Source organism: Mastomys coucha, unplaced genomic scaffold (genome assembly GCF_008632895.1).
Source record: "Mastomys coucha isolate ucsf_1 unplaced genomic scaffold, UCSF_Mcou_1 pScaffold6, whole genome shotgun sequence".
In the NCBI taxonomy this organism is placed as follows: Eukaryota; Metazoa; Chordata; class Mammalia; order Rodentia; family Muridae; genus Mastomys; species Mastomys coucha.
In genome coordinates, this window is record NW_022196912.1 from 4,717,769 (window position 1) to 4,727,998 (window position 10,230).

The 10,230-nt window shown below is 45.3% G+C and overlaps 1 protein-coding gene across 5 annotated transcripts in view; it reads right to left on the bottom strand.

Annotated features, from left to right (window-relative positions):
* The window catches only part of Foxn2 (forkhead box N2), a 49,319-nt gene extending 43,218 nt beyond the window's left edge, over positions 1-6,101 (bottom strand). For 2 of the 5 annotated variants that reach the window (XM_031355608.1, XM_031355607.1), the window contains exon 1: positions 5,732-5,926. The gene's annotated coding sequence lies outside the window, so the exon portion shown is untranslated. Of the gene's footprint in view, positions 1-5,506; positions 5,927-6,041 lie in introns of those variants that run through there. The other 3 variants (XM_031355605.1, XM_031355606.1, XM_031355609.1) reach the window with 2 other exon arrangements.
* Between the last annotated feature and the right edge of the window lie 4,129 nt (positions 6,102-10,230).

A 10,230-nucleotide genomic window follows, 5' to 3' on the forward strand; every position in this document is an offset into this window, starting at 1 on the left:
GCTAGATATGATGCTACATATCTGTGATCCTAAGATTCAGTGGGCTGAAGCAGGAGAATCAATAGTTTGAGACTAGTGTGAATATACAGCAAGATCTTGTCTGAAACATAGAAAGGAGAGGGCTAGTCTATTATGGTGCCCCACACTTGTAATCCCAGGACTCAGAATAGAGGCCAGACAATCAGAAGCTCAAGGTCAGCCTCAGCTACTCAAAAGGCTTTGAGATAGACAGACAGACAGACAGACATACACACCCCAAAGCTATGAAGATAGTTGACAACAAATTAAATTATTCTGTTAATTTATCAGAATATAACTACTTGGGAAGAATGAAAACATGTTATGACAACAAAAAGACCCTGCTATTTTTATGGCACACATACTAAAGTTGTATGATAGTAGCTTACAAATGGCTACTTAAAGAGCTTTGTTTAGACTTTCAGGGCTTTAGTAACTTTGTATGTATAAATGCTAAAGAAGTCAAAAGACACAGTAAGGAAATAAATCCTACTTTATGATTATACCAGACATACCTCCTGGGGTATAAAAATGTCTCTCGCTCACAACTCCAGTCTTAGCACCTAAGTAACGTAAATGCTCAAAAGCATTTGCCCAAGATTTTTGTCTGTTTGTTATTTTATGTAACAGAAAATTAGGTTGAGGGAAATTTAAAAAACTATCAATCAAAATTGGGTCAAGACCTGTGAGCATGGCCTGTACTTAGTACTTTGCTTCCCAAGTAGATGTGGTGTGGACGAGTAAGGTATGTAAAATCAGGAAAGCAAAGACCATGGGCAATGATGGTTATCCACTTTATGGTATGTCAGCATGTACCCTTAATATACTACACAGGAACTGTACCTGTTCACCTGTTTACCTGTACTAAACCCACCAGCCAAGTCTCATCATGACAAATACATCAGGTAAGTCTCAATTCAAGGATATTCTATAAAATTTCTAAAAACTAGTTGTGGAATAAAAGGGACATTAGAGAAAAATCAAGGAAATCTGAATGACTTGTCTAATTAACAGTAATACTGGAATCTTGTTTCCTTAATTGTGACAATGTATGTACGAAGCTAATCAGAGAAACTGGGTAAGGTTTTGCATGTTTTCTGCAAATGCAAAACTATTCTAAGTAAAAATAAAGTTTGTCTAAATAAAACCTAATTGAGGATAAATGTTCCTTTGGTCTCTTCTGGTGGCGAGACAGTGACAGCATCCTACTGTTGTGAACTAAAAGTATCAGTGAAGTAACACCAAGAGAGGGATAAAGTCTACAGCACTCACTACAACATGCCCTGTCTACAGCACTCACTACAACCTGCCCTGCCTACAGCACTCACTACAACCTGTCCTGTCTACAGCACTCACTACAACCTGTCCTGTCTACAGCACTCACTACAACCTGTCCTGCCTACAGCACTCACTACAACCTGTCCTGCCTACAGCACTCACTACAACCTGTCCTGCCTACAGCACTCACTACAACCTGTCCTGCCTACAGCACTCACTACAACCTGTCCTGCCTACAGCACTCACTACAACCTGCCCTGTCTACAGCATTCACTACAACCTGCCCTGTCTACAGCACTCACTACAACCTGCCCTGTCTCCAGCAATCACAACCTGCCCTGTCTCCAGCACTCACTACAACCTGCCCTGTCTACAGCATTCACTACAACCTGCCCTGTCTACAGCACTCACTACAACCTGCCCTGCCTACAGCACTCACTACAACCTGTCCTGCCTACAGCACTCACTACAACCTGTCCTGCCTACAGCACTCACTACAACCTGCCCTGTCTACAGCACTCACTACAACCTGCCCTGTCTACAGCACTCACTACAACCTGCCCTGTCTCCAGCAATCACTACAACCTGCCCTGTCTCCAGCACTCACTACAACCTGCCCTGTCTACAGCATTCCCTACAACCTGCCCTGTCTACAGCACTCACTACAACCTGCCCTGTCTACAGCACTCACTACAACCTGCCCTGTCTACAGCATTCACTACAAACCACCCTGTCGCCATAGCTAGTGCCTGTTGCATTCTAGTTTCCCAAGCAGCATTCTTTGTTCTCAACACTAACTACTAGCTCTTAAGAAAATTCATACCACTAGCTGTCACCTCAGCATTGTCCCCAAGCTCTGTGGGCCACTCAGTCATCTACATTCAGCTGATAAGCTCAGAGCCCTGACTATTAACATCAGCCCTAACTTCATCCCATCATTACTTTTTCCTTCAGTAGTACTCTTTCCAGCTCCTCCAAGTACTGGACAACACTGTGTCAAAGGAGCCTTCCTCAAAAGAGGATTATTTCATTCTCCAACTCATTCTGGAGGAAATGAGACCATATTTAAATTCAAAAGTAGTCCTTCTCTTCCCACCTTTACTTACTGCTCTTTTGATAGAGCTTACTTATTAGCACATGGTATTCAATTTTTTTTTTAATTTTGTTAAATCAAAGAGAGAATGCTACAACCTGTAAGACTTATATACTGTTACAAAAGGAAAAAAATTTATGGTTGAAAGTAAAGGTGGATTTAGAAGTCTGTGATTCCGCCGGGCGGTGGTGGTGCACACCTTTAATCCCAGCACTTGGGAGGCAGAGACAGGCGGATTTCTGAGAGGCTGGCCTGGTCTACAGCCAGGGCTGTTCAGAGAAACCCTGTCTCAAAAAACCAAAAATAAATAAATTAATTAATTAAAAATAATAAACTGAGGGAGGGTGGTCATTTGGGTGACATTATCTATTAGCATGGAAGTTCTCCCGTAGAGAGCAACAGCCATCTTTTCCTAAGAAACTTCTCCTACCCTCCCAAGTCTTCTATAACTTCCTTCTCTCCTGACTATCTTAATCCAACTTGTATTACAGCTTAACTCCTATACTGTCTCAGTTGTGTTTTACTTCTTCAACCTAAAGCCCTGAGCACTCAAAACTGTAACTGGACTGTGCATTTACATAAAATCCAGTTATTGGACCCAATCTAAAACCAACAACAACCAAAAAACAGACTAAAAACATATCATTCTTCAGTTTAAAAAAAAAAAAAAAGGACATGAATTTGGTTGGGTGGGTGCAAAGATATGGGTGGATCTGGGGACTTCCACTGCATGATAGTCTTAAAGAATAAAAATATTATTTAAAAATAACCATTCTTTTGAGTTGTTGAAACAAACAGCAACAAAACATATACAAGCTAACTGTGGTGGTGTTCACCTATAAAACCAGCTCTTGGGAGACAGAGGCAGGTGGTTCAGGAATTTAAAGTTGTCCTCGTCTACACAAGAGGCTGATCTTGTCAAGGTCCTGTCTTGAACAATCAAACCAAAACTCCATGCAAGCCACCCATGTGATGCACACTACCATTCCAGCATTCACAAAGCAGAGGCAGGTGGTTCTCTGGGAGTGCAGGTTCTCTGGGAGTACAGGCCAGCCTAATCTACATAGCAAGTTCAGGGCCAGCCAGGGCTACATAGGGAGAGCTTGTCTCAGAACAACAACATGCAGAAACAGGAGGGTCATTCCAATTTTGAAGCCAGCCTGGACCACATAGTGAGAGCCTTCTCAAAACACACACACACACACACACACACACACACAGAGACAGACAGACAGACAGACAGACAGAGACAGAGAGAGAGAATGAGAGAGAGAGAGAGTGTGTTTGAGTAGTATTTTTAAATTTCACTTTGCTTTACATCTCATCACAAACTGTTTTCAGTCTTTGGCTTTATGTAAATGTCTCCTCATTTCTCTTCAGTTTATTTACTTTTCTTCCTTAACTATGAACTGTTCTCGGTGGTCAGTACACACTCATTTTCCAGTCTATATTTTTTCTACAGTAAGTTTTATGGCACCTCTTCAATGCCTTCCTTAACTTCATTAAAGACCATTCAAAATCCCAGTAAATGGAGTTGGAATGATTTCTCTACAACTCTACAAATGTAAGGTGTTTCCTTCTTATGGTTTAACAATCAACTAAAATTAAGTAATAACAGAAACAGGTTACAGGAATAAATAAAAGTTGCCAAACAATCAAAAAATGACGTATGATGCATAGATAATCTATGACTGTAAAGACATTCTAAAACTTCATGCTCCAAAAGTTTATTTTTTTAACTTTAATCATTCTTTCACTTTTATAGTTTCCATTTATGATGAATTCTGCTCAAACCTGACTGCATACAAAACTAGTATTTATCCTTAAAAAGATAATTTCATTGCTAATCTATGTAAAAAGAAAACATGAGTTCTTTCATAAACCCTAAGTAATGTCAAAATGTGATCATTTGAGATTCATTAGAATCGCTCGTTAATGGCTTTGAAATTAAAACGATTTTTCTAAAGAGTAGGGTAATTCTATAAAGACATAGTCCTATTGCTCTTTGATGATAACTAACACTGCTGATATTTTAAGATGAATCATCAAAGTTGCAGCGAATGGCAAAAATGGCAATATGCACCTTACCAGAATTGCAAAGGAATTATACGATTCACGTGAAACAACTAGACACGATCAGTTCGGATTTCTCCACTTCCCCTCCTTACTAGAGTGCAGAACCCAAGACTGTACCATTACAAAGCCCCTGCTGCGAGAGAAGCCTCAAGCCCTCTGGCCGCTAGAGCACTCTATAGCACTCAGCCGGCCACGTGGCTGTCACAATCAGAAGACAGAAAGAGCACCAACTAACCTGGAAATAATTAACCGCTTACAGCCGAGTTGCAAGTAGAAAAAAAAAAGTCTGTCATTTTTCTGCACTTATGACTCCTCCTCCCACCACTACCCAAAAGGTGAAAAAAGAAAGCTTTAAAGCAGAAACGAAGTGTAAGAAGATCTCGAGAGTGCGGTTTCCCAATGAAATTGCTACCCCAACTCGCGTGAGGTGCGGTGGGAACCCAGGCATTTTGCAAGAGGGCAGCCGGGGCGGAGTTTGGAGTGCAGACCCAGCCTCGCACGTGGACTCCCTCCCCTACGTCCCCCGGCCCGGCTTCGGGCAGCCGGCCAGGGCTCGCGGGCCCGCACTCAAGCTCAAGGCCGCCGACCACCGCGCACCCTCGCCGGCCAGAGCGCGGGCCGGAGGGCAGAGGGAACCTCGGCCCCGAAGGAGATGGCGAACAGGAAGTGCCCATATTGCAACGCTGAAACAGTCCAAGTCCCAGCCCTCCCCCACCTCCCGCGACCCGCCAGCCAGGCTCGGGGGCGCCCGCCCGAGGAGCCGCGAGAGCGGGCCCGGGTCGCCACCCCACATCCGGGGCCCGCGCCCCAAGTTCACGCGGGTCGCTCGCGGCTCCGCCCGGGTGCTGCTTCTCCCGGCCCAGCCATCCCGCCCGGGTCGGACCGGGACTCCACGCCGCGCGCGTCTCGCTCCGAGGGGAGCCCAAGCGGCGACGTGGCGCGGGCTCCCCGGGCTCTTAGAGCAACTCCCCGGTGGCAGGTTTCCGCCGAGCTCGCCTGGCAGTCGGCCGCTGCGCGACGCGCCCTCCGGACGGTCCTTACCTCGGGAGAAACTCCTAACTCCCCTCGGGGCCGTGCTCGCCTCGGCTCCACACCCCCGGCAGCCCACGCTCCGTCTGAACAGCGCGCCGGGAGCACCCCCGCGCGGGGCGCCAATTCTTCTCGGGACGAAAATGTCCCGGCGCGTCACGGGACGGCCGCCTCCGCGCCCCACGCCCAGAGCCGGCCGCACGCGCTGCCTCCGCGCCGCGCGGCCCGGGGACTCACCGTCAGCTCGGCCGCCGCGAAGGGGAGGCTAGGGCCCGGGCCAGACACAATATGGCAGAGCACCGCAGCTGCTCCCGTGGCTCCCAGCCGCCGCCTCCGGGACACCCAGCCGCGAGCAGGCAGCGGCAGCTGCGGTGGCGACCGCCGCAGCACCACATCCCCCGCCCGTCCGCCCGCCCGCTCCCTCGCTCGCTTCCTCCCCTCCTCCCCGCCCCGCTGCCATGGCAACACGGCGCCAAGGCGCTCGGCCCCGCCCCTCCTTCCGTCCCGCCTCCCGCAGCCCGCCCCTGCCTCCCTCCCGCCTCCTTACCGGGGCGGCGGCCGCCCCTCCGGGCTGTCCTGAAGGCGGGTGGGGGAAGGTGGCGTGCGGAAGGGCGGGTCGCGCTCGGAAGGCAAGGCGGGGACACCGAGGGACGGAGCAGGGCGAGCAGGCGGGAAAATGAAAAGACCTCTCCTGCCGCCGGGAGGACCTATGGGAGGGCCACAGAAGCGCGGCGCGGCTGCTGAGTGGACGAGCTGGCGCGGGACGCGCCGAGTGTCCGCCCGCCACGCGTGTGCAGGAGCTGCTGCGACGGTCCGAACAGCCCTGGGCTTTGAAAGTGTGGGGACCCGGAGGCTTTATGGAGAACAGCGCTACCCTTCTTCGGGCTGAAGTGCAGTGGAAACTCAAGCACAGCAGTTTTTAAAGGGGAAAATAGGGATCCAAATTTTACTAAAGATTTACTGTGAGTCAGTCTCCCAAATAAAAATCTAGTAAGAAAAGGCAAAACAACAACAAAAATGTACAGAGCCCTCACTAATTTTGTACAGTAATAAGGACTTAATATGCATTGTGCACATATTGCCTAAACTGTATTGCCGGTACAGTGCTGCTAGACAAAACGGGAGTGTCTGGTTAATTCTGATTTTCAGACAAATGTAGAATAATTTTTATTATTAAGGACATTCCCTTTGGGGTTTACTTTCTGGTTGTTTCAGGATTTGGTGAATCTGCCAACTCTGCACTTTCAGGAATTCCTTTACATATAAGGAAACTGAAGCCTAGAAGTAGCCTATCAAGCTGCCGTTGGTGGTGCAGGTTTATGTGTCAGTTTATGGGTAGGGTGAGGCCGGATGAGTGCCATGAGTTAAAGGTCACCCTGGGCTTCATAAGAACTTTCTGTTTTGAGGCTGGAGAGATGGCTCAGCGGTTAAGAGCACTGACTGCTCTTCTGGGGGTCCTGAGTTCGCATGGTGGCTCAAAACCATCTGTAATGGGATGGGATGCCCTCCTCTGTTGTGTCTGAAGAAAGATACAGTGTAGTTACATATAATAAATAAATATAAAAAAAAAGAAGTTTCTGTCTCAAAGTTTGGAAATTGGGGTATAGTGCCTCATTCCTGTAATCCCAGAACTTGGAAGGTGGATATAGGAGACTCAAGTGCTTAAGGTCATCTACATAGGGAGTTAAATGAGGGAGAAGGGGAGGGGAAGAGAGAAAGAGAATAAATATTCCATCGAATATCTAAAAGAAAACTATAATTTGAGTTTACTGTTATTATTATGAACCTGGAAATAAAAATCTTTCAATTTCTATACCAAGTTCTTTAAAAAACCATGCTACTGATACCTGTTTTACACAGATATTAAATGAATTAAGAGAAAGGTTATCTAAAACGCAGACATTGTCTGCCCGCTTGCTCAACAGAACTTCATGTGCTTCCTGGTGAATGGATGTTGACTAGATGTTGACTATTCAATGTCTTTGAGTATAAAGTGACTGAATATGAAGCAAGCTACCTGCTCATGGTAAAGCAGATGAGCTGTGAAGATGGCAGAGATGCAGAAGAATTGTAGGCATCCTGATGTATAAGAATAAAGCCAGAAGTACCTGATCCCCTCATTCCACAAACAAGAACATTATTCATATGATCCACAGAAGCTCATCTACCAGTTCCATTTATTTATTTATTTATTTATTTATTTTCCTTTAAAAGTCCTGGAGAACCCCAGCTTTCTTCAGAGTAAGAAGTCTCAAGGCAAATGTAAGATGTGCTTCAGCTAGAGGAGCAACATCTACTGTAAATCTTCTTACGTAGCATCACTGTTGCCCCTCACGAGGACAAACTGAAGAAGATACAGAAGAGAGAAAGCAGGAGAAGAAGGAAGGGAAGGGCAAGAAAAGGTGGCTTTTAAGAAACCAACTTCAGCCAGTGGTGATGTACGCCTTTAATTCCAGCACATGGGAGGCAGAGGCAGGCAGATCTCTGTGAGTTCAAACCCAGCCTGATCTACAGAGAGAGTTCCAGGACAATTAGGGCTACACAGAGAAACTCTGTCTCAAAACAAACAAACAAACAAACAAGCAGAAAACAATAACAACGAAAAGAAGCCACAACTTCAGTGTCTCCGCCAAGGCTATCTGCTAGCCTTTTACCTCCTGACAGAGATGGACAAATATTACTGATACAGTATTTGATATATAGAATGAACTTTATATTATATGTAGTTCTCTTTCCCATTCATCACTGCATCTATTTTAAACTCAGGTAGCTAAATGCTCTTCCTGAACTCTGGAAGAATCATAGAATTTGAAAGCTGGAGATAGTACAAAGATAAATCATCCCAGGAGCTAGCCTACCATAAAATAGATAAATCCAGAAAAAATATATACCTTATCCAAGGTCAAGTAATGAATCTTCTGCATCTTCCTCCATTAAGCCTTCTCTGCTGGTCCTCTGCAGTGACTGATCACACCCAGAAAGACTGGGCACTTTATACAACCTCGACCTGTAAAGTTCAAGAGTTTTAGCAAATCTATTACTCTTACTTCAAAGCCTGGGGATCCTTGTGGGATACCAAGAGACTAATTTAGAGGACTTCGAACATCCACCAAGGAAAAGCTCTGATTAAAGATAATGATGTTCCAGAGGGTGCAGCTTTTCCCTTGAGTTTACAAGAATAAGCAGTCTAAAAGAGCAGAACTCTTTACAAAAAAGAGCCCAAGGCTTCAGATTTCTTGTGAAGTTCTATTCTTTCTTCAGAATACTTCTGTTGTGTGATTCTATACCCTCAGGACACATGAACAACTATCTACTCACCCCAAATAAGGGACAAATTCAAGCCATCATAGTGCAACTTATTGAACCAATGTGTTTTGTTGGAGTTTCTTACAGGAGTACAGGGGTGGGGAGGGTGTGTTAGTGGAGGAACAGAAGTGACTCAAAGAGCAACATCACCAAAAGCCCTCGCCAGCATCGTGAGGTATCATGAAAGTTGGAAAGTGGGAACCCAGGGCACAACCTGCAGTTAGTGCAGCAGGTTGGAGACAGCCCTTTCTAGGCAGTTCAGTCAGTCTCTGCTTCTCCCAGGTGGTTTGGCTTACCTCTGAGCAAATCTTTGATTCTAGGGAGCTTCTTGGGTCTCATAAGCATCCCAGCAGTCCTTACCGCTTACAAAAGCTTGGGCTGGGAGGAGCCTAGTTTATCTGGTCAATTTCAGGGAAACCTTTGTTAGTCTATTTCCCTGTCTTACAAGCTTCCCCGTGGGATGGAAGGAATGTTCAGCTTCCCTTTAAAATATCCTGCCTCTTAATGAGTTTTCCTCCAAAGTGGTGTGTTTTTATTTTGGAGGAAACAGCTACACAATAGTTTTAAAGAAACCTACTCAGTATAGGCTTACTGGAAAACTAACACATTAGAAAATAAATTGTTTAAAGAATTGTTTAAAGAAACAATTAGAAAATAAATTGTTTAAAGAATTGTTTAAAGAATTGTTTAAAATAAATTGTTTAAGAATATGGGTTTTTGGGAAGGGGCAGTGGGAGGCGAAGATGTAGATAGCCGAGACCCCGTTTCAGGTGTCCAATCCATTTGGATTTGCTACTGGAGGATTTAACTTAGTATGGCTTATAATTTGGATGTTAGTTGTTGTGCCCAGCAATTGAGTTACCTTTGATTCTGAACTTTAAAAAAAAAAAAATAGGAGAATAGGCAAGCATGTTTGCAAACACTTGCAATCCAAGCACTCTGACAGAAAGGGATGGGAAGATTGATCCATGTTCTAAGTCAGTCTGCCTACATAACAAGTTCCACATTAACCTAGAATTCAGAGTTCAGCCATGTCTCAAAAATAAATTAGAGTACCAAGCATGGCAGTACACACCTTTAATCCCAGAAAGGAACCTAGCAAAACTCAATACTGCAGATTCATGGCTGTTTACAGCAGGGGACTACCAGTCATTTGGAAAGTTGGATAGATAAAGTTGCTCAAGTTATTTAGTGGCAAGAAACAGAAATGCAAGCCAATTGGCTACATAAAAGATATCTGATACAAAAATAGGCAGGGATTATGTGAGAGCCAACCCTGGGAAACTCTGCTGGAGTTGCAAGAACTTGCTTCTCTCTTTTCTCTCTCCTGATCGGGTTAGTCTTGACATTTCTTTGTGAGCCTGCTTCACTCTTGTGGATGGGTCTCTTTGCTCACTTACCCGATTCCATGTGGCCTAATAAAGCTGCTC